This window comes from Pleurodeles waltl, chromosome 5 (genome assembly GCF_031143425.1).
Source record: "Pleurodeles waltl isolate 20211129_DDA chromosome 5, aPleWal1.hap1.20221129, whole genome shotgun sequence".
Lineage (NCBI taxonomy): Eukaryota > Metazoa > Chordata > Amphibia > Caudata > Salamandridae > Pleurodeles > Pleurodeles waltl.
In genome coordinates this window covers 6,544,847-6,565,009 of record NC_090444.1, presented here as the reverse complement: position 1 = coordinate 6,565,009, position 20,163 = coordinate 6,544,847, and the positions used below count along the sequence as shown (strand labels likewise).

At 49.6% G+C, this 20,163-nt stretch overlaps 1 long non-coding RNA gene across 1 annotated transcript in view; it reads right to left on the bottom strand.

Moving 5' to 3' along the window:
• Positions 1-20,013, bottom strand: part of LOC138295226 (uncharacterized) — a 32,937-nt gene extending 12,924 nt beyond the window's left edge. The window contains exons 1-2 of the long non-coding RNA XR_011203546.1: positions 19,862-20,013; positions 353-496 (exon numbers count right to left, since the gene is read on the bottom strand). This is a non-coding gene — a long non-coding RNA (uncharacterized lncRNA). The remainder of the gene's footprint in view (positions 1-352; positions 497-19,861) is intronic.
• Between the last annotated feature and the right edge of the window lie 150 nt (positions 20,014-20,163).

Sequence of the window (20,163 nt, the reverse complement as noted above, 5' to 3'; positions counted from 1 at the left end):
ACTGTGTATGGGGTGCACACACGTCTTCACGCAGGAGCCAAGATGCACCAAGGTCAACACACAGACAAGGCAAGGGATGCTGTGGGGGACAGAGGGGCTGCCCAGGTGGCACCTTTGAGAGAGTAGGGTACACCTGAGTTTACTTGTCATTGCCTATGGAGAGGTGATGACACTTACTGTGTATGGGGTGCACACACGTCTTCACGCAGGAGCCAAGATGCACCAAGGTCAACACACAGACAAGGCAAGGGATGCTGTGGGGGACAGAGGGGCTGCCCAGGTGGCACCTTTGAGAGAGTAGGGTACACCTGAGTTTACTTGTCATTGCCTATGGAGAGGTGATGACACTTACTGTGTATGGGGTGCACGCACGTCTTCACGCAGGAGCCACAGCACTTCAGTGGGAAAGGACAGTCCTTGTCAGTCCTGCATGGTTTTGTGGCAGTCACCAGATCACATTTTTCATCCACTTCCGGAGGACATGTGCCGATTCTCCCTGTAATTGATAAAAGGAAGTGAGGCCTATGAATTCTCGTGGCACAGGTCATGTTCCTAGTGTCCCCCCATGACATAAGGTGGTGTCTAGGTGGCCTCCATGTTTATCACCTAGACACTGACTTCACCACAGTGACTGTTACTGTCACAAGATAGGGCCAGATTTACTGACATTTTGAGAAGGGGTTGCATCGCTTTTGTGGCACAGCCCTGACACAAAATCATTTTTGTTATTACCAAGCCATGCAAAGCCACTTTGAGTGATTTAGTAAATACAAAGTAACAAGGCCTGTTGTGCAGGCGCCTAGGTTGGCTCTAGGCAGCAAGCAGTGAATGAGCGCTAGCAGACAAGAGGAATGCAACATATCTTAGTAGCTATGGTTCATTTCTGCTGTCTCTCTTTTGCACAGTAACTTTGCTGGCTGCCGCTGTTTTCATGAATCGTAAGTAAATATGCCCCATGATATCACTACATTAGGATAGCACCGCGTGCACTTAGGTGCAGATTTACTTGATTCCGCGTCAGGGTTGCATCACTTTTGTGCCGCAGCCCGACGCGAAATCATTTTTGGCATTCACTAAGCCGCACAAATCCACTTTGGGTGGTTTCGCGTTGATGAATGAATACAAAGTAAGGCAGCGCGGTGCATAGAGCTGCCTTACGTTACTTTGCGTTGCGTAGCTCCTACATAGGTGGAGTATGGGCACTCCCAAGACCAAAATGTTCCGCCTACCTATCAGAGGGTCCTACTTGTGAGATGTTTCTCCTCAATACTTCCTCTTTGCACCATGTGTGCTGCATTCTGCAAACTTAGAAAGAGGAATATGCCTCTGTGTGTGTTGGGGCTAGGTGGCACAGAGTGCCCCAACACAGCAAGAGAGCAGGAATGCTCTATATCTTTGTAAATATGGCGCATTTCTGCTGTCTCACTGTCACCTTGCCGCGCCACACTGCGTGAATTAATAGTAATTGTGCCTCCTAACATGTTTTTTAACTTCTGTGCTCAGTCTCTGCTGACACCCCTGGCAACCTCAACAATTAGCTTTTTCAGGGCATATTTCTCTGTATATTCTACACTTAGGATTTTCTCTACAGCACCTTTGCCATCCCTGCAAGGATGTATCACTGCACACTTCTCTACAGTGTGGACTATGTTTACTCCATTAAAACGATATTCCGTGTGCTCTCTCTCCGGCCTGGACCATGTTGTTCTTCTGTATAGCGCTTTGACTCCCCTAGCGCTTGCTGCACCATCAGCAAGTGCTCATAAACAACGATGCAGTGGACTCTGCTTTGTCAGCTGACAGGTGGCTACGTGTGACGCACACACAAGCCACCTGAGTTGTGAGATTGTGAAACACGGCAGGGACGTGTGAGGCGCACACAAGGCACCTGAGATGGGAGATTGAACGAGTGAAGGGACGTGTGAGGCGCACACAAGGCACCTGAGATGGGAGATTGTGAGACGAGACATGGAAGTACGAGGTGCACACAAGGCACCTGAGATGGGAGATTGTGAGACGCTGCAGGGACGTGTGAGACGCACACAAGGCACCTGAGATGGGAGATTGTGAGACGCTGCAGGGACGTGTGAGACGCACACAAGGCACCTGAGATGGGAGATTGTGAGACGCTGCAGGGACGTGTGAGACGCACACAAGGCACCTGAGATGGGAGATTGTGAGACGCTGCAGGGACGTGTGAGACGCACACAAGGCACCTGAGATGCGAGATTGTGAGACGCTGCAGGAACGTTTGAGGTGCACACAAGGCACTTGAGATTGTGAGATGCCGCAGGGACGTGTGAGTTGCACACAAGGCACCTGAGATGGGAGATTGTGAGACGCTGCAGGGACGTGGGAGGCACACACAAGGCTCTTGTGTGAGAGATTCTGAGCACTCTCACGACTTTTTTAAGGGGCCCTTTAAAATAAAGCTTTATCAGCTGTCAATCATATCAAGAGCTTCCACTGTAAGCATTGCATTAAATTTAGTTTGCGTCATTCATGGTTATCTGAACTATTCTTGAGTCTGAATTTCTAGGAGCCATGTTGTGGTGATGTGGGGTTCAATATTCTTGGTGCCCACACACGGACAGGGCTCCTGTCTGTTTCAAAACTTGCAAATAACTTCCCAGCCCAGCTTGAACAGATAGCTAGAAACTCGCAGAGCTGCATGAAATAGAAAGGGCCGGAATGCGCAGTGTTTAACATTAAATTTATGCCTTTTCCTTTTTCTGGCGCCCATTTGGCTGCCTAGCACTAAGGCAGTTTTGGAAGGGTGCATACCTTACAGACAGGATTGTTTTTGTGCAGGAAGGGACTACGTCATGAACAATAACAATCCTCAGAGGCATTTGCCTCCGTTTGTGTGCTGCAGAATGTAGCGCACATAGAAAGAGGAAGTAACGAGGCAATATAAAGATATTTCTCCTTGTTATGCCGCACCTTGGGAGGTGTGGGATTTTGACGTATTCTCAGGTTTACCAGTAATGTATATGAACGCCCACGCTCCACCATGGAACTCCTCCCTGGGGCAGAGCAATGCAACACAGCGATCTGCCCTGCATTACTCCAGATTTATCAAGCCGCTCAGGGCCACATACGGTTGCCTTGTGTGGTTTGATAAATCTTACTTTAGTGTTGTGGTGCCCTTGTGCCCCACCTTGCATGGCGCACGGGTGATGCAACACTTTGATAAATACGCCCCCTGGCCTCCTGTGCTGTTACACCTTCTAACCCTAAGGAGTCCTCATGGAGCAAACAATTTAGTCCATTTCCTGACAATAAGACCAGTGAAAGCTGCTAGTTTCTGTACGCATTCTTTCCAAAATCCAAAGTTTGTGAAAGTACAACACCAAGGTAACAAAACTTTTTTTCTGCTCTGTTGTAACATAATTTAGAAAGCATTTTTATTTGATCACAAGATTTCACCCACACATTGCCTTTGTGTATGGCTTAGAGACATTCATTTTAAGGAAATGTCTTGCACAGTAACATTACCGCAGTCATTGCTCCTCTGCACAGCTGCAGGTGTGATGTGAACTAAGAACAGATCTTCAGCCCAGAAAATAACTGATCAGGACTTACCTCCCTGGCTTGGGTGATATTCTAAACCTGTCAACGCTTCTGGGGATAAGAGGATTAAAATGGAGCTGAAAACATGTTCGCTTCAGCCTAGTTTTAATTACAATTTTCCTAGGTAATCCCCTTTCTACACCCATCATCCATTTAATTGAGGTATTAGATTGAGGAGCATATTTATCAAACTTTCACTCAGCGCAGTGAGCCACCTTGCTGTGCTGCGTGAAAGGGAAGGAATGCACCGTATTTAACATGATATGGCACTGTCCTCTCCTCTCCTGACACAGGTGCCCTTTTGGCTGCCTAACACCAGCACAGGCACAATGGTGCAAGGGTACCTGCGTTGTAGGCAGGGATTTTTTTTTAGTGTAGGAAAGGGCACATTTCTATACAAATCCAATCCATGGAGACTTTTCCCTCTTGCTATGTGTCTGCAGAATGCAGAATGCACACTTTCTCCTTGTTGTGCCTCCCCTGGGAAAGAGTAGCAGTTTCATGCGTTCCTGGGTTTACCAGTGATGGTAAATTTGTGAAAGTGCCAAAATCCACCCATGCTCCACCCATGGATCTCTTTACAGGGACTGAGAAATGCAACACAATGATTTGAGCTGCCTTACTTTACTCTAGATTTATCACACTGTGCAGGGCCATGCAAGGTGGCAATTTATGGCTTGATCATCTGACTTCATGGTTGTGTCGCCCTTACGCCTCCACGCGTGGCAGAAGGACGACGTAACTCAATGATAAACATGCCCCCAGTTTCTATTACTAATGCAAGTAACCAAGAGTGGATGCCAGATATTTTATTTTTTCCACAATGCTAACCAGAGAAGAGTCAAACACAGATGTAGAGTCCGTGAAAGAAAAAGGCCAATTGATTTTTTTAACATATGGGCGCTCATTCCAACCCTGGCGGTCGGCGGAGAAGCGGCGGTAAGACCGCAAACAGACCGGCAGCAAAAAAAATGGAATTTTGACCACGGCAGTCACCGCCGCGATCGACCGCCACTTCACCACACCGACTGCCACGGCGGTAATGACCGCCGGGCTGGAGGTTGCGGTCTCCGGCCCGGCGGTCGTCACTAGACCGCCAACGGTATCAGGACCCTGCATACCGCCGCGGTTTCTGGCGGTTGGGAACCGCCATGAGAACCATGGCGGTAGGCACTATCGATACCAGGGAATTCCTTCCCTGGCACTGATAGGGGTCTCCCCCACCCCCCACTACCCCCCACGAGTCCTCCCCCCCCACCCTCCACCCCCCTGCCACCCCCCAGAGGTGGTACAAACCCCCTCCCCACCCCCACCCCAACATGCACATACACGCACCCCTACATGCACACACCCCCAACATGCACATATACACACCCCTACACACACACATACACAACGAGGACACATACCCGCACACATACATGCAGACATGCGCACCGGCCGAACTGCACACATTTCCCATAGACACAGCAGCACCCGCCGGCCGCATACACGCACTCACACACCCCCTCTACACACTCACACGCACACCCCCATGCACGCACACAACACACAACACCCCCCCACCCCCTCCCCTAACGGACGATCAACTTACCTTGTGCGTTGGTCCTCCGGGAGGCGACGGGATCCATGGGGACATCACCGCCACCAGCACACCGCCACCAGAACACCGCCACACAGAAATGTGGGTTGTGATTCTGTGAGCGGTGTTGTGTTGGTGTGGCGGTGGAGGTTGAGCGGCCTCCACTTTCCCGCCGACCGCCAGTGTAGCTGCTGGCAGATTTCCGTACGGAAAACGTCGGTACGCTGCCAGCGGTCATGATACGCGGAGCGGAAGACCGCCACGGCTGGCGGTCTTCACCGCGGCGGTAACTTGGCGGTCTTGCAAAAAGACCGCCAATGTTGAAATGAGGGCCATAGTTTTGAAAAACCAAAGTCAGCAATAAAATATTGCCTGTAAGATGTTGCTGTTTTCTAGATGCAGTATGATGAATTGTTACCTTCTTCTCAACCCAGTTTTGCAAATGCACCAGAATGTGCTCAAACAACATTTTTCCCACACTACAGAGGAGTGCAATCATTATATAAATTCCCAGAATTGTTTGTGATCGTTTCTACTGTCTCACCAGACATTGTCCCCCTCTCTTAAACAGGTACTTAGATTGCACTTTGTGTCAGCCCCTTTCTCGTGATTGGATCGCTTTCGTGCCTATCTCAGTTCCCTGCTCTTTATTTAATGGCTCTCCTCTCTATTTCTATCTTCGTCCACAAGCAAGCGTTTGTGCTTCAGCACTATTTCTGATTGGGTGAATTGTATCCTTCCAATGCTGACAAGTGGGACTCTTTGCTTCTCAGGTTCTCATTTCATATCAGTTTAAGCCCTCCATGGGAGAGCATTTCTTTTCTTTTTTTTGCAAAGGCCCGGCAGCTGCACACAGGCTGCTCGTTCTATTCATTTTCTCAATTACCATTCAAAAATGTTCGGCATCCGCCTTTGAACAGTAAATTAACATGAATGTGTAACAAAAGCAATTCCACTGGGTATGACAACAGTGTCATCTTAAGGATTTTGGGGGCCCTGGGCAATACTTATTTTGAGGGCCCTATTTTAGAACAACTTTGAATGTAATTACCTATTTGCAGGTATTAAAGTCTGTAAGATGCCAAACAATTTTGAATTAAATGTTAAAATTTCACAAAAAAGTTACATATGCCCTGTCCTGTGCCCAAAAATCCTGAAGATGACTCTAATACATATGGACAGAGTAAGGGGTAAAGGAAGAACAGACCGAGGTCAAAAGGAGGGAAAGTTCACCTTCTCAGGAGTCCCCCTTTGAAAATGGGGGGTCTGGGCAACTGGCCACTTTGCCCATGCCTAAAAACATTTCTGTGGATAATTCACACATCTTATTCAATGTACAGACTCACACAACTGTCCGAAATACAGCATGTGGGTATTTCTTTATACCTGTATTAATGACAGGTGATGGGACCCTGGATCACCAAAAATATTGCGAACCCTGGATGACAGCACAAACCTACCGTGGGCAACAAAAAAAAGATCCTAGAACATAGCAGGGTCAACCAAAAACAGTCATGACCCAAACCTGGATTCCTTCTTGAGAAACTTCTATATCATCTGCCTACAAGAAACCTGTCGTGTTGAGGAAAATCCGTTAGCAGGATTCCAAGAATTCTTCAGTCCAGCAACTAAAGAAAAAGGCAAGGGACACCCCAAGGGAGGCCTTTTCACCTATATAAACACAAGTAAATCATTAAAGGCAAGGAAAATTGACCCGCTTCCTGCCCACATGTTAACCGTCTTCATTGAAAACTGGCTGTTAGACCAGGAACCAACCTCGGTCATAATATTAAACATCTATATCAACCACAATGCAACCCACAAACAGCAGTTATTAGACACCACGCAATACGAGCTGCAATCTCTAAAGGCCTCGTACGGGAACGCCTCCTGGCTCATCACAGGCAACTTCAACCTAAATATGGCCAACCATAGGTACAGGAGTACCAGAGAAGGAGCCTTAGATCAACACCTGGGCATTCCATAGCAAGTACCAAGCTACAGCGAAATGGACAAATGCGATCACCCACTGGTGATAGCATTGGAGGCTTTAGGATTGAGAGCTTTGAACGGTCGTTTCCCAACAGACAGCCCAGTGAATCCAACGAACATATGAAAGAAATCAGCTAGCACCCTTGATTACACATTTACATCTGCAGCGTTCTTCAATGACATTCAAGTATTTGGCAAGGAAGTAAGATGCGAAAGTGATCATTACCCACAAGTCATGGAAATCACAAAAAACAATCACTGCATGCCACAAATGCACAACATAGGGGCACAGGATCCAGGTAGCCATCTCAACCGAATAAGGTGCTCAAACATGTGTTTGGGAAAATATGAGACTTGGAAATCGAACCCAGGGACCCAACCGGATATAATCATCAGATGGAAAGCAATGCTAACCTCACTAAGGGACCAGCTAGCTCCCTTACAATTGCACATCCTCGGACCCCCACAGAACTAAAACCAATGGTTCACACAAACTCTAAAGCAACAAAGGCAACAGCTCTGCAAAGCTGCCAGAGCTCTAAAGAAACAACACCTGGAGACTAGACAACACAGTTCCTTCCAAACTTTAAGAAAGAAATGCAAGAAGGCAGTCTGGGAAGCAAAGCAGGCACACGGAGACCAGGAATGGATCAAAGTCATGGAGGCATGCAAACAAAAGAACAGCCGCCCCCTTTGGTCCATCATCAACCAATTGGAACATGGGGCGGTATGGACCTTAAGCAACACCGTGCCTGAAGCAAAATGGTGTGAGTATATCTCCGAACTATATGATTGTCAGGAAGTGGATAAATGCAACACATGCTTAAATCATGACCTAAATCACTTAACCTTCGATGTACAACAGATCAAAGAACGCCTTAGGCATTGCAGAACCAATGGGGCCCCCGGCCCAAACGGCCTCCCGACTGGGGTCTTAAAACACCATTTGAAATTTTGGTCCAACCAATTTAGTAATCTGTTCAGCTCTTGAGTCATAGAAAATAAAATCCCTGGCTCCTGGAGAGGGGCAATTCTCTATCCAATTTGCAAGAAAGGACCGTATGGGAACCCCGACAGCTATCGCTTGAGTGCCCACTGCAACACTTATGCAAAAATATTCACAGAGTGCCTACTAGTTGAGATAAAAAACTGGGCTACCAAACAAAACCTAATCACACTGAACCAAACAGGTTTCCGTCCCTCATCATGGACCACTGACAACCTGGTAGCACTAGCATTGCTGGCAGAAAAATACACAAAAAAAGAAAATGGCCTTGTACACCTGCTTTCTTGACCTTTCTAAAGCCTTTGACTCTGTGGAATGGCACAGATTGTGGAATAAATTACTGGAACTCAATATACCAGCCAAACTTGCTAAAAGGAATTCTAAAAGGAATTCAGCTCTTATATTCTGACAACTGGTCCAGGGTAAAAGTCGTCTGCAATGGAAGAGTCTCGGAGAGAAATTCCGATAGGAAGAGGAGTAAAGCAAGGCTGCGTCCTAGACCCAGTGTTATTCAATCTATATTTTGCAGATCTGTGTGCACAGCTGAACTCTGCCAGTGCCCATCCCCCCAAAATAGGCGACCAACTTCTAACCGCACTTCTTTATGCGGATGACATCATCCTCTTGAACCTATCAGGCAAAGGGCTGCAAAAGTTGCTAAACACCCTGGATCAGTACTGCAAATCCAACAAGTTGATGTTAAACTTGGAGAAAACCAAGGTAGTTATCTTTGGCAAGCGCATAATAAAGAACAAGCAGTGGCTCTGTGGAAACCAGCTTGTGGGCAGAACCAATAGTGGGAGTCTGGTTGCAAGAAAGGTGGTCTCACCGCGTGCATTTAAACACCCTGAAAGCCACAGTGGCATCGCAACTTGCAGCACTTCAAAAACTATCGCCGAAACTGCAAAGCCCAACCTGGAGTTGGCTCCTCACTATGATCCGAGCAAAGTTCCTGGCCTCCCTGACATTCGACAAGTTTAATGCTTTCTTGAACATCGCTCAGAGTAAAGTTTTTCGATTTCTCTTCTGCCTACCACACTGCTTCTCACCAGCACAAATCAGACTGGAATTCAGGCTACAAGACCAAGCCCTGGTACAGAATGGAGCTATTCTCAATATGCCTCTCTATTAAGACAAACGCCCCCAAACACACTAAAAGCACTAATCTGGGAGGAATCAGGCCTGAACTCGCCTGGGGACTCAATTTCAAGGTCTGACAAAATCGCCTTAGCAATCAAGCAACTCCAGCCAGAAGAGCTGTGGCAAAAGTCCTCACCACATAAAACATTTAAGAAGCTAATAAATAAGCAAATCAAACAGTTCTCGCTGATCAAGGACAAAGACAAGTTCAGATCACGGTCCAACTCATGGATGACTATAAACACGTACAAGACATCGACAACGCAGGCATATCTGGGTGAAACTCTAAACAAATTCCTAAAAGTAAAGGTGCTGGATGCCAGGTTGGGACTTCTCCCTTCACTGGACATGGTCCCAAAATGGAGCAATCACTCACAAAACGGGAGATGCAGGCTATGTGCATATAATCAGGAAGATTTTCTACACCTTCTATACATATGCATGTTTAACGCAAATAACATTCAATCATGCAGACAAGCCATCTTATTTTGCCTCAAAGGATTGACAGCTCCGCACTTAGCATGTGTACCAAAATGTATATTAAAAGCAGAACTCCTTTTAAAGCACGATTCAACAAACTAGAAACTGATTGAGACATTCATCTCATGATTAAGCAACCTCCTTCACTGTACTCTCTCGCTCAGCCTAGATGCAGAACATTACAGTCAGCACGGAATGCGAGAGGCAGTTTTTAAGTAATCATCACCTCTGATGAAACAACCATCCTTTTAAGTGGACTTCTATCCTTTGGCTAGTGTCTGTTGTTTTACACTATGTGAGCTTGAAATACCGTTGGTGGTTCCGGCCTACCAATTTTAGCATTTATGTAAATTGCTGATTGCAACATCATTATACCTGTTTTAAAATACATATCACTAATGTTTGAGTTTAAAGAATGAAGCTGATCGGATCCAGCTTTTTTCAGAAATAAATATAGCAGCGTAAGAATTGAAGACTCAGGGGCATTTGAACTAGAATAGTGGTGCAGGGCTGTTCAGCAAGTTTATTTATGAAATATGGTGCATAATGTCCTTTTCCTTTGTGCTGGCGCCATTTTGGTGGCCAAGCGCCAACCATGGTGCAAGGGTGCCACATTGCATGCATGATTGTTTTTATACAGGAAGGGGCCCCTTCCTGCACAGAAACAATCCATGGAGGCTTAATCCACGTTCTACGTGTGCTGCAGAACGCGGCACACAGGGAATGGGGTAAAAACAAAGAACAATAAAGACATTTCTCCTTGTTGCACCTCCACTCAGGAGGCGTAAGATTCTGACGCATTCTCAGGTTTACAAGTCCTTGTAATTCTGGGAATGTGTCGAAATCCAATGGTTCTTGCATGGGAACACCCACCTCAACGCACATGGGACATCTCCCTAACACAAAGTAAGGCAACGCAGCTACCAGCGCTGCCTTGTCTTACTCCATATCTTCGATGCCATGAAAAGCCACAAAGAGTGGCTTTGTGTGGCCTCGTAGATATGGGTCTGCACTCTGCGCATCAATAAAAGTGACGCTCCTGTGGTGCACGGGGTTCGTAAATATGCCACCCAGATTCTACGGTAACACTGCCAAAAACACTACGATGTTCTTATTTTCTACCTTTATAGGAGAACACCATGTTTGAGCCTGGCACCCTTGATACGCCACCACCATGTAAAGGATGGAATATTGACCCGCTGTAGCCTCCACAGCCATGTTGTTGACCTATCACTGCATTTTATGGTGAGTATAGAAATACTCTTCTTAGATACATTTATACTCCCTTCCCAAGGTGAGCATAGATTGAATTAAAATACTACTTCTATAGTTACCAGAACATGAGGGGGCACTAGAGTTCCTGCTAGTCACTATTATGGCAGGTTGAAATTCCTGTTCTTGATGTTGTTTTGAGCCAGTTCTCTATTTCCCTCTTGTTGTCTAATTAAGTGATGTAACTCTCTTTATTGTTCAAGCATCTCAGGAGTATGTCTTTTTATTTTTCTGAGCTCTTGAAGTCATTACACAAGCTTCTAGATATACTCTAAAATCAGGTATCAAGGAAGTATTTTAGTTTACAGATGACAAAAGTTCATCTTCAGTCTATTGGACAATATTTTCCACAGTAAGTTCAGTTCATTTTGTCTGTATTTTAACTATTTACATGCACTTCCTCTTCCCCCAGCAACCATGTTTCAGCAGCTCACAGGCCTTGAAATCACATTAAAGCTGGTCAGATACTCAAAGAGGTGGTAGAAGTACAGTATAGATTCTAGTGTGCAGACTCTGCATGTGACTTAAGTTAGATTCTTGTCTTGTGTATACCTGTGTGTGGGTAAGCCATTCCAGCAGCGACCGCACTGTACATACACACAAAGTGGGTACACACAGCGCAGACAGGCTGGCAGACACACACAAACACAGCACTCAGCACATACACACACAGTGCAGACAGACAGGCAGACACACACAAGCACAGCACGCAGCACATACACACGGAGCGCAGACAGACAGGCAGACACACACAAGCACAGCACTCAGCACATACACACACAGTGCAGACAGTCAGGCACACACACACAAGCACAGCATGCAGCACATACACACACAGCGCAGACAGACACATACCAACACACACAGCACACACACACAGCGCAGACAGATCGCAGACACACAAACACAGCCCTCAACACATACACATAGCGCAGCCAGACAGGCAGACACACACAAGCACAGCATGCAGCACATACACACACAGCGCAGACAGACAGGCAGACACACACAAGCACAGCATGCAGCACATACACACACAGCGCAGACAGACAGGCAGACACACACAAGCACAGCATGCAGCACATACACACATAGCGCAGACAGACAGGTAGACACACACAAACACAGCACGCAGCACATACACACACAGTGCAGACAGTCAGGCAGACACACACAAGCACAGCACGCAGCACGTACACACACAGTGCAGACAGACAGGCAGACACACACAAACACAGCACTCAGCACATACACACACAGCGCAGGCAGACAGGCAGACACACACAAGCACAGCATGCAGCACATACACACACAGTGCAGACAGTCAGGCAGACACAGAAGCACAGCACGCAGCACGTACACACACAGCGCAGACAGACAGGCAGACACACACAAGCACAGCACGCAGCACATACACACACAGCGCAGACAGACACATACCAACACACACAGCACACACACACAGCGCAGACAGATCACAGAAACACAAACACAGCCCTCAACACATACACATAGCTCAGACAGACAGGCAGACACATACAAACACACATAGTACACTGACACACACAGCAAAGACAGAGAGACACACAGAAACATACACAGCTCACAGACACACAGTGCAGACAGTCAGGCAGACACACACAAACACAGTACGCAGCACATACACACACAGTGCAGACAGTCAGGCAGACACACACAAGCACGGCACGCAGCACGTACACACACAGTGCAGACAGACAGGCAGACACACACAAGTACAGCATGCAGCACATACACACACAGCGCAGGCAGACAGGCAGACACACACAAGCATAGCACGCAGTACATACACACACAATGCAGACAGTCAGGCAGACACACACAAGCACAGCACGCAGCACGTACACACACAGTGCAGACAGACAGGCAGACAACCACAAGCACAGCACGCAGCACATACACACACAGTGCAGACAGACAGGCAGACACACACAAGCACAGCATGCAGCACATACACACACAGTGCAGACCGACACACACAAGCACAGCATGCAGCACATACACACACAGTGCAGACAGACAGGCAGACACACACAAGCACAGCACGCAGCACATACACACACAGCGCAGACAGACACATACCAACACACACAGCACACACACACAGCGCAGACAGATCGCAGACACACAAACACAGCCCTCAACACATACACATAGCTCAGACAGACAGGCAGACACATACAAACACACATAGCACACTGACACACACAGCACAGACAGAGAGACACACAGAAACATACACAGCTCACAGACACACAGTGCAGACAGCCAGGCAGACACACACAAACACAGCACGCAGCACATACACACACAGTGCAGACAGTCAGGCAGACACACACAAGCACAGCATGCAGCACGTACACACACAGTGCAGACAGGCAGACACACACAAGCACTGCACGCAGCACATACACACACAGTGCAGACAGTCAGGCAGACACACACAAGCACAGCACTCAGCACATACACACACAGTGCAGACAGTCAGGCAGACACACACAAGCACAGCACGCAGAACATACACACACAGTGCAGACAGTCAGGCAGACATACACAAGCACAGCACTCAGCACATACACACACAGTGCAGACAGACAGGCAGACACACACAAGCACAGCACGCAGCACATACACACAGTGCAGACAGTCAGGCAGACACACACAAACACAGCACTCAGCACATACACACACAGCGCAGGCAGACACACACAAGCACAGCATGCAGCACATACACACACAGCGCAGACAGACAGGCAGACACACACAAGCACAGCATGCAGCACATACACACACAGTGCAGACAGTCAGGCAGACACACACAAGCACAGCACGCAGCACGTACACAAACAGTGCAGACAGACAGGCAGACACACACAAGCACAGCACGCAGCACATACACACACAGTGCAGACAGTCAGGCAGACACACACAAACACAGCACTCAGCACATACACACACAGCGCAGGCAGACACACACAAGCACAGCATGCAGCACATACACACACAGCGCAGACAGACAGGCAGACACACACAAGCACAGCATGCAGCACATACACACACAGTGCAGACAGTCAGGCAGACACACACAAGCACAGCACGCAGCACGTACACAAACAGTGCAGACAGACAGGCAGACACACACAAGCACAGCACGCAGCACATACACACACAGCACAGACAGACAGGCAGACACACACAAGCTCAGTACGCAGCACATACACAAACAGCGCAGACAGGCACATACCAACACACACAGCACACACACACAGCGCAGACATATCGCAGACACACAAACACAGCCCTCAACACATACACATAGCTCAGACAGACAGACAGATACATACAAACATACATAGTACACTGACACACACAGCACAGACAGAGAGACACACAGCTCACAGACACACAGTGCAGACAGACAGGCAGACACACTGAAACACACACAACCCACAGACACACACACAAAGCACAGACAGGCAGACACACAGAAACACAGCACAAAACCCACACAGACACACCACAGGCAGACACATACAAACACACACAGAACACTGGCACATACAGACAGAGCAAACAGGCTGGCAGACACACAAATGCATCACGCAACACATACACATACAGCACAGACAGACAGGCAGACACACAAACACACACAGCCCACAGACACAACCACAGCACAGACAGGAAGACACACAGAAACACATCATGATACACATACACACACGCCACAGGCATACACATACACACACACAATCACACAGACACACACACAGCGCACACAGAATGGCAGACACACACAATCACAGCACTCAGCTGAAACACACACACAGAGCAGATGGGCTGGAAGAATCACGCAAACAGCACGCAACACATACACAGTGCAGACACAAACACACACACACACACAGCAGACAGGCTGGCAGACACACAGAAACACAGCATGCAGCTTATACACACACAGGGCAGACAGACAGGCTGACCCATACAAACACTCACAAACACAACACGCAGCACATACACACACAACACAGATAGGCAGACACATTCAAACACACAAGGCACACTGACACACACACACAGCACACACAGCACAGACACATTGGCAAACACACATAAACATACACACCCCACAGACACATACACAGAGCAGACAGAAAGGCAGACATTCAGAAACAGCACAGAACCCAAACACACACACACCACAGGCCGATGCATACAAACACACACACCACACTGACACACACACCGCACAGACAGGCTGGGAGACACACAAATGCAGCGTGCAGCACATAAACACACCGCACAGACAGACAGGCAGACACACAGTCACAACACTCAGCTGATACACATGGACCGAGAAGACAGGCTGGCAGACACACACAAACACACTACACAGCATATGCACACAAAGTGCAGACAGGTAGGCAGACACATACAATCACAGCACACAGACACACACATACAACACAGACAGGCACACACACACAAAAACATATATCATACAGACACACACATACAGCGCAGGCAGGCAGGCACACACTAACACAGCACGCAACACACACAGCGCACACAGGAAGGCAGACATGCAGACACAGCACACAGACACACACATATATACAGCACAGACAGGGAGACACACACAAACACAGCACACAGACACACATACTTGCAGCACAGTCACACAGGGAGACACATATAAATGCATGCAGACACAGCACACAGACACACACACATACAGCACAGTCAGACAGGGAGACTCATACGAACACACACAGACACAGCACACAAACACACACACACATACAGAGCAGACAAACTGGAAGACACACATGCACAACACACAGACATATACTCACACAGCACCCAGATGTACATTTGCACACACAGAGTTCCTAACACACAAAGAGCATGCAGCACATACATGCACCAAGTAGACACACAGGCAGACTCATACAAACACAAACAGACACACACACTTAGGCCCAGATTTAGGAGGGCCTAGCGCCTCCTTGTGCCATATTAGCGTCATTTTTATTTACGCTAATGTGGCCCAACCAGGCCAAAATCGCCATGCCAGACTTATAAAGTGGCGCCCTGCCCCGCCTGTGACACCCACTCGTGGTACTCACAGACCTGAGGCAGCTTTCCACAGCCCTTTGTACTCACAGACGCGAGGCAGCTGTCCACAGCCCTGTTCCACCCTGGACATGACACCCACTCTTTGTACTCACAGACCTGAGGCAGCTTTCCACAGCCCTTTGTATTCACAGACCCGAGGCAGCTGTCCACAACCCTGTTCCGCCCTGGACATGACACCCACTCTTTGTACTCACAGACCCGAGGCAGCAGTCCACAGCTCTCTACCGGCCAGGACGTGACATCCACTTTTGTACTCACAGATCACAGGCAGCTGTCCACAGCCCTTTGTACTCACATACCCGAGGCAGCTGTCCACAGTCCTGTCCTGCCCAGGACGTAACACCCACTCTTTGTACTCACAAACTCGAGGCAGCTGTACACAGCCCTTTGTATTCACAGACCCGAGGCAGATGTCCACAGACCTTTGTACTCACAGACCCGAGGCAGCTGTCCACAGCCCTCTACCGGCCAGGATGTGACACCCACTCTTTGTACTCACAGACCCGAGGCAGCTGTCCACAGCCCTTTGTACTCACAGACCCGAGGCAGCTGTCCACAACCCTTTGTACTCACAGACAGGAGGCAGCAGTCCACAGCCCTTTGTACTCACAGACCCGAGGCAGCTGTCCACAGCCCTCTACCGGCCAGGACGTAACACCCACTCTTTGTACTCACAGACCCGAGGCAGCTGTCCACAGCCCTTTGTACTCACAGACCCGAGGCAGCTGTCCACAGCCCTCTACCGGCCAGGATGTGACACCCACTCTTTGTACTCACAGACCCGAGGCAGCTGTCCACAGCCCTTTGTACTCACAGACCCGAGGCAGCTGTCCACAACCCTTTGTACTCACAGACAGGAGGCAGCAGTCCACAGCCCTTTGTACTCACAGACCCGAGGCAGCTGTCCACAGCCCTTTGTACTCACAGACCCGAGGCAGCTGTCCACAGCCCTCTACCGGCCAGGATGTGACACCCACTCTTTGTACTCACAGACCCGAGGCAGCTGTCCACAGCCCTTTGTACTCACAGACCCGAGGCAGCTGTCCACAACCCTTTGTACTCACAGACAGGAGGCAGCAGTCCACAGCCCTTTATACTCACAGACCCGAGGCAGCTGTCCACAGCCCTCTACCGGCCAGGACGTAACACCCACTCTTTGTACTCACAGACCCGAGGCAGCTGTCCACAGCCCTTTGTACTCACAGACCCGAGGCAGCTGTCCACAGCCCTTTGTATTCACAGACCCGAGGCAGCTGTCCACATCCCTTTGTACCCACAGACAGGAGGCAGCTGTCCACAGCTCTCTACCGGCCAGGACGTGACACCCACTCTTTTACTCACAGACCAGAGGCAGCTCTCCACAGCCCTTTGTACTCCCAGACAGGAGGCAGCAGCCCACAGCCCTCTAGCGGCCAGGATGTGACACCCACTCTTTGTACTCACAGGCCCCATGCAGCTGTCCACAGCCTTGTCCTGCCCAGGAGGTGACACTCACTCTTTCACTCACAGGCCCGAGGCAGCTGTACACAGCCCTTTGTATTCACAAACCAGAGGCAGCTGTCCACAGCCCTTTGTACTCACAGACAGGAGGCAGCAGTCCACAGCCCTCTAGCGGCCAGGATGTGACACCCACTCTTTGTACTCACAGGCCCCATGCAGCTGTCCACAGCCTTGTCCTGCCCAGGAGGTGACACTCACTCTTTCACTCACAGGCCCGAGGCAGCTGTACACAGCCCTTTGTATTCACAAACCAGAGGCAGCTGTCCACAGCCCTTTGTACTCACAGACAGGAGGCAGCAGTCCACAGCCCTCTAGCGGCCAGGATGTGACACCCACTCTTTGTACTCACAGGCCCCATGCAGCTGTCCACAGCCTTGTCCTGCCCAGGAGGTGACACTCACTCTTTCACTCACAGGCCCGAGGCAGCTGTACACAGCCCTTTGTATTCACAAACCAGAGGCAGCTGTCCACAGCCCTTTGTACTCACAGACAGGAGGCAGCAGTCCACAGCCCTCTAGCGGCCAGGATGTGACACCCACTCTTTGTACTCACAGGCCCCATGCAGCTGTCCACAGCCTTGTCCTGCCCAGGAGGTGACACTCACTCTTTCACTCACAGGCCCGAGGCAGCTGTACACAGCCCTTTGTATTCACAAACCAGAGGCAGCTGTCCACAGCCCTTTGTACTCACAGACAGGAGGCAGCAGTCCACAGCCCTCTAGCGGCCAGGATGTGACACCCACTCTTTGTACTCACAGGCCCCATGCAGCTGTCCACAGCCTTGTCCTGCCCAGGAGGTGACACTCACTCTTTCACTCACAGGCCCGAGGCAGCTGTACACAGCCCTTTGTATTCACAAACCAGAGGCAGCTGTCCACAGCCCTTTGTACTCACAGACAGGAGGCAGCAGTCCACAGCCCTCTAGCGGCCAGGATGTGACACCCACTCTTTGTACTCACAGGCCCCATGCAGCTGTCCACAGCCTTGTCCTGCCCAGGAGGTGACACTCACTCTTTCACTCACAGGCCCGAGGCAGCTGTACACAGCCCTTTGTATTCACAAACCAGAGGCAGCTGTCCACAGCCCTTTGTACTCACAGACAGGAGGCAGCAGTCCACAGCCCTCTAGCGGCCAGGATGTGACACCCACTCTTTGTACTCACAGGCCCCATGCAGCTGTCCACAGCCTTGTCCTGCCCAGGAGGTGACACTCACTCTTTCACTCACAGGCCCGAGGCAGCTGTACACAGCCCTTTGTATTCACAAACCAGAGGCAGCTGTCCACAGCCCTTTGTACTCACAGACAGGAGGCAGCAGTCCACAGCCCTCTAGCGGCCAGGATGTGACACCCACTCTTTGTACTCACAGGCCCCATGCAGCTGTCCACAGCCTTGTCCTGCCCAGGAGGTGACACTCACTCTTTCACTCACAGGCCCGAGGCAGCTGTACACAGCCCTTTGTATTCACAAACCAGAGGCAGCTGTCCACAGCCCTTTGTACTCACAGACAGGAGGCAGCAGTCCACAGCTCTCTACCGGCCAGGACGTGACACCCACTCTTTTACTCACAGACCAGAGGCAGCTCTCCACAGCCCTTTGTACTCACAGACAGGAGGCAGCAGTCCACAGCCCTCTAGCGGCCAGGATGTGACACCCACTCTTTGTACTCACAGGCCCCATGCAGCTGTCCACAGCCTTGTCCTGCCCAGGAGGTGACACTCACTCTTTCACTCACAGGCCCGAGGCAGCTGTACACAGCCCTTTGTATTCACAAACCAGAGGCAGCTGTCCACAGCCCTTTGTACTCACAGACAGGAGGCAGCAGTCCACAGCTCTCTACCGGCCAGGACGTGACACCCACTCTTTTACTCACAGACCAGAGGCAGCTCTCCACAGACCTTTGTACCCACAGACAGGAGGCAGCTGTCCACAGCTCTCTACCGGCCAGGACGTGACACCCACTCTTTTACTCACAGACCAGAGGCAGCTCTCCACAGCCCTTTGTACTCACAGACAGGAGGCAGCAGTCCACAGCCCTCTAGCGGCCAGGATGTGACACCCACTCTTTGTACTCACAGGCCCCATGCAGCTGTCCACAGCCTTGTCCTGCCCAGGATGTAACACCCACTCTTGATACTCACAGGGGGGCATCTGAGCACAGGCTCCGGGTGGCCTCCAGCTGAGCGCCACCAGCCCCAGCAGAAGGACGGCTCCAACCCACGTCCTCATGGTGTATTCAGCCGTTGTCTGGATCAACACCGTCCTCCTTTCTTATTTAAAGGGTTATGAAATGTGGGAAAGAACCAAACCCATTATTATCTTGTCAGCACTACAACTTGTTCCGAAGTCAGCTCCACCCCGCCCAATAATTATTACGCAAACAGAGTTGGGCAGAGTTTACTTTGTGGTTTCATTTACTTTGTGGTTTCATTTACTTTGTGGT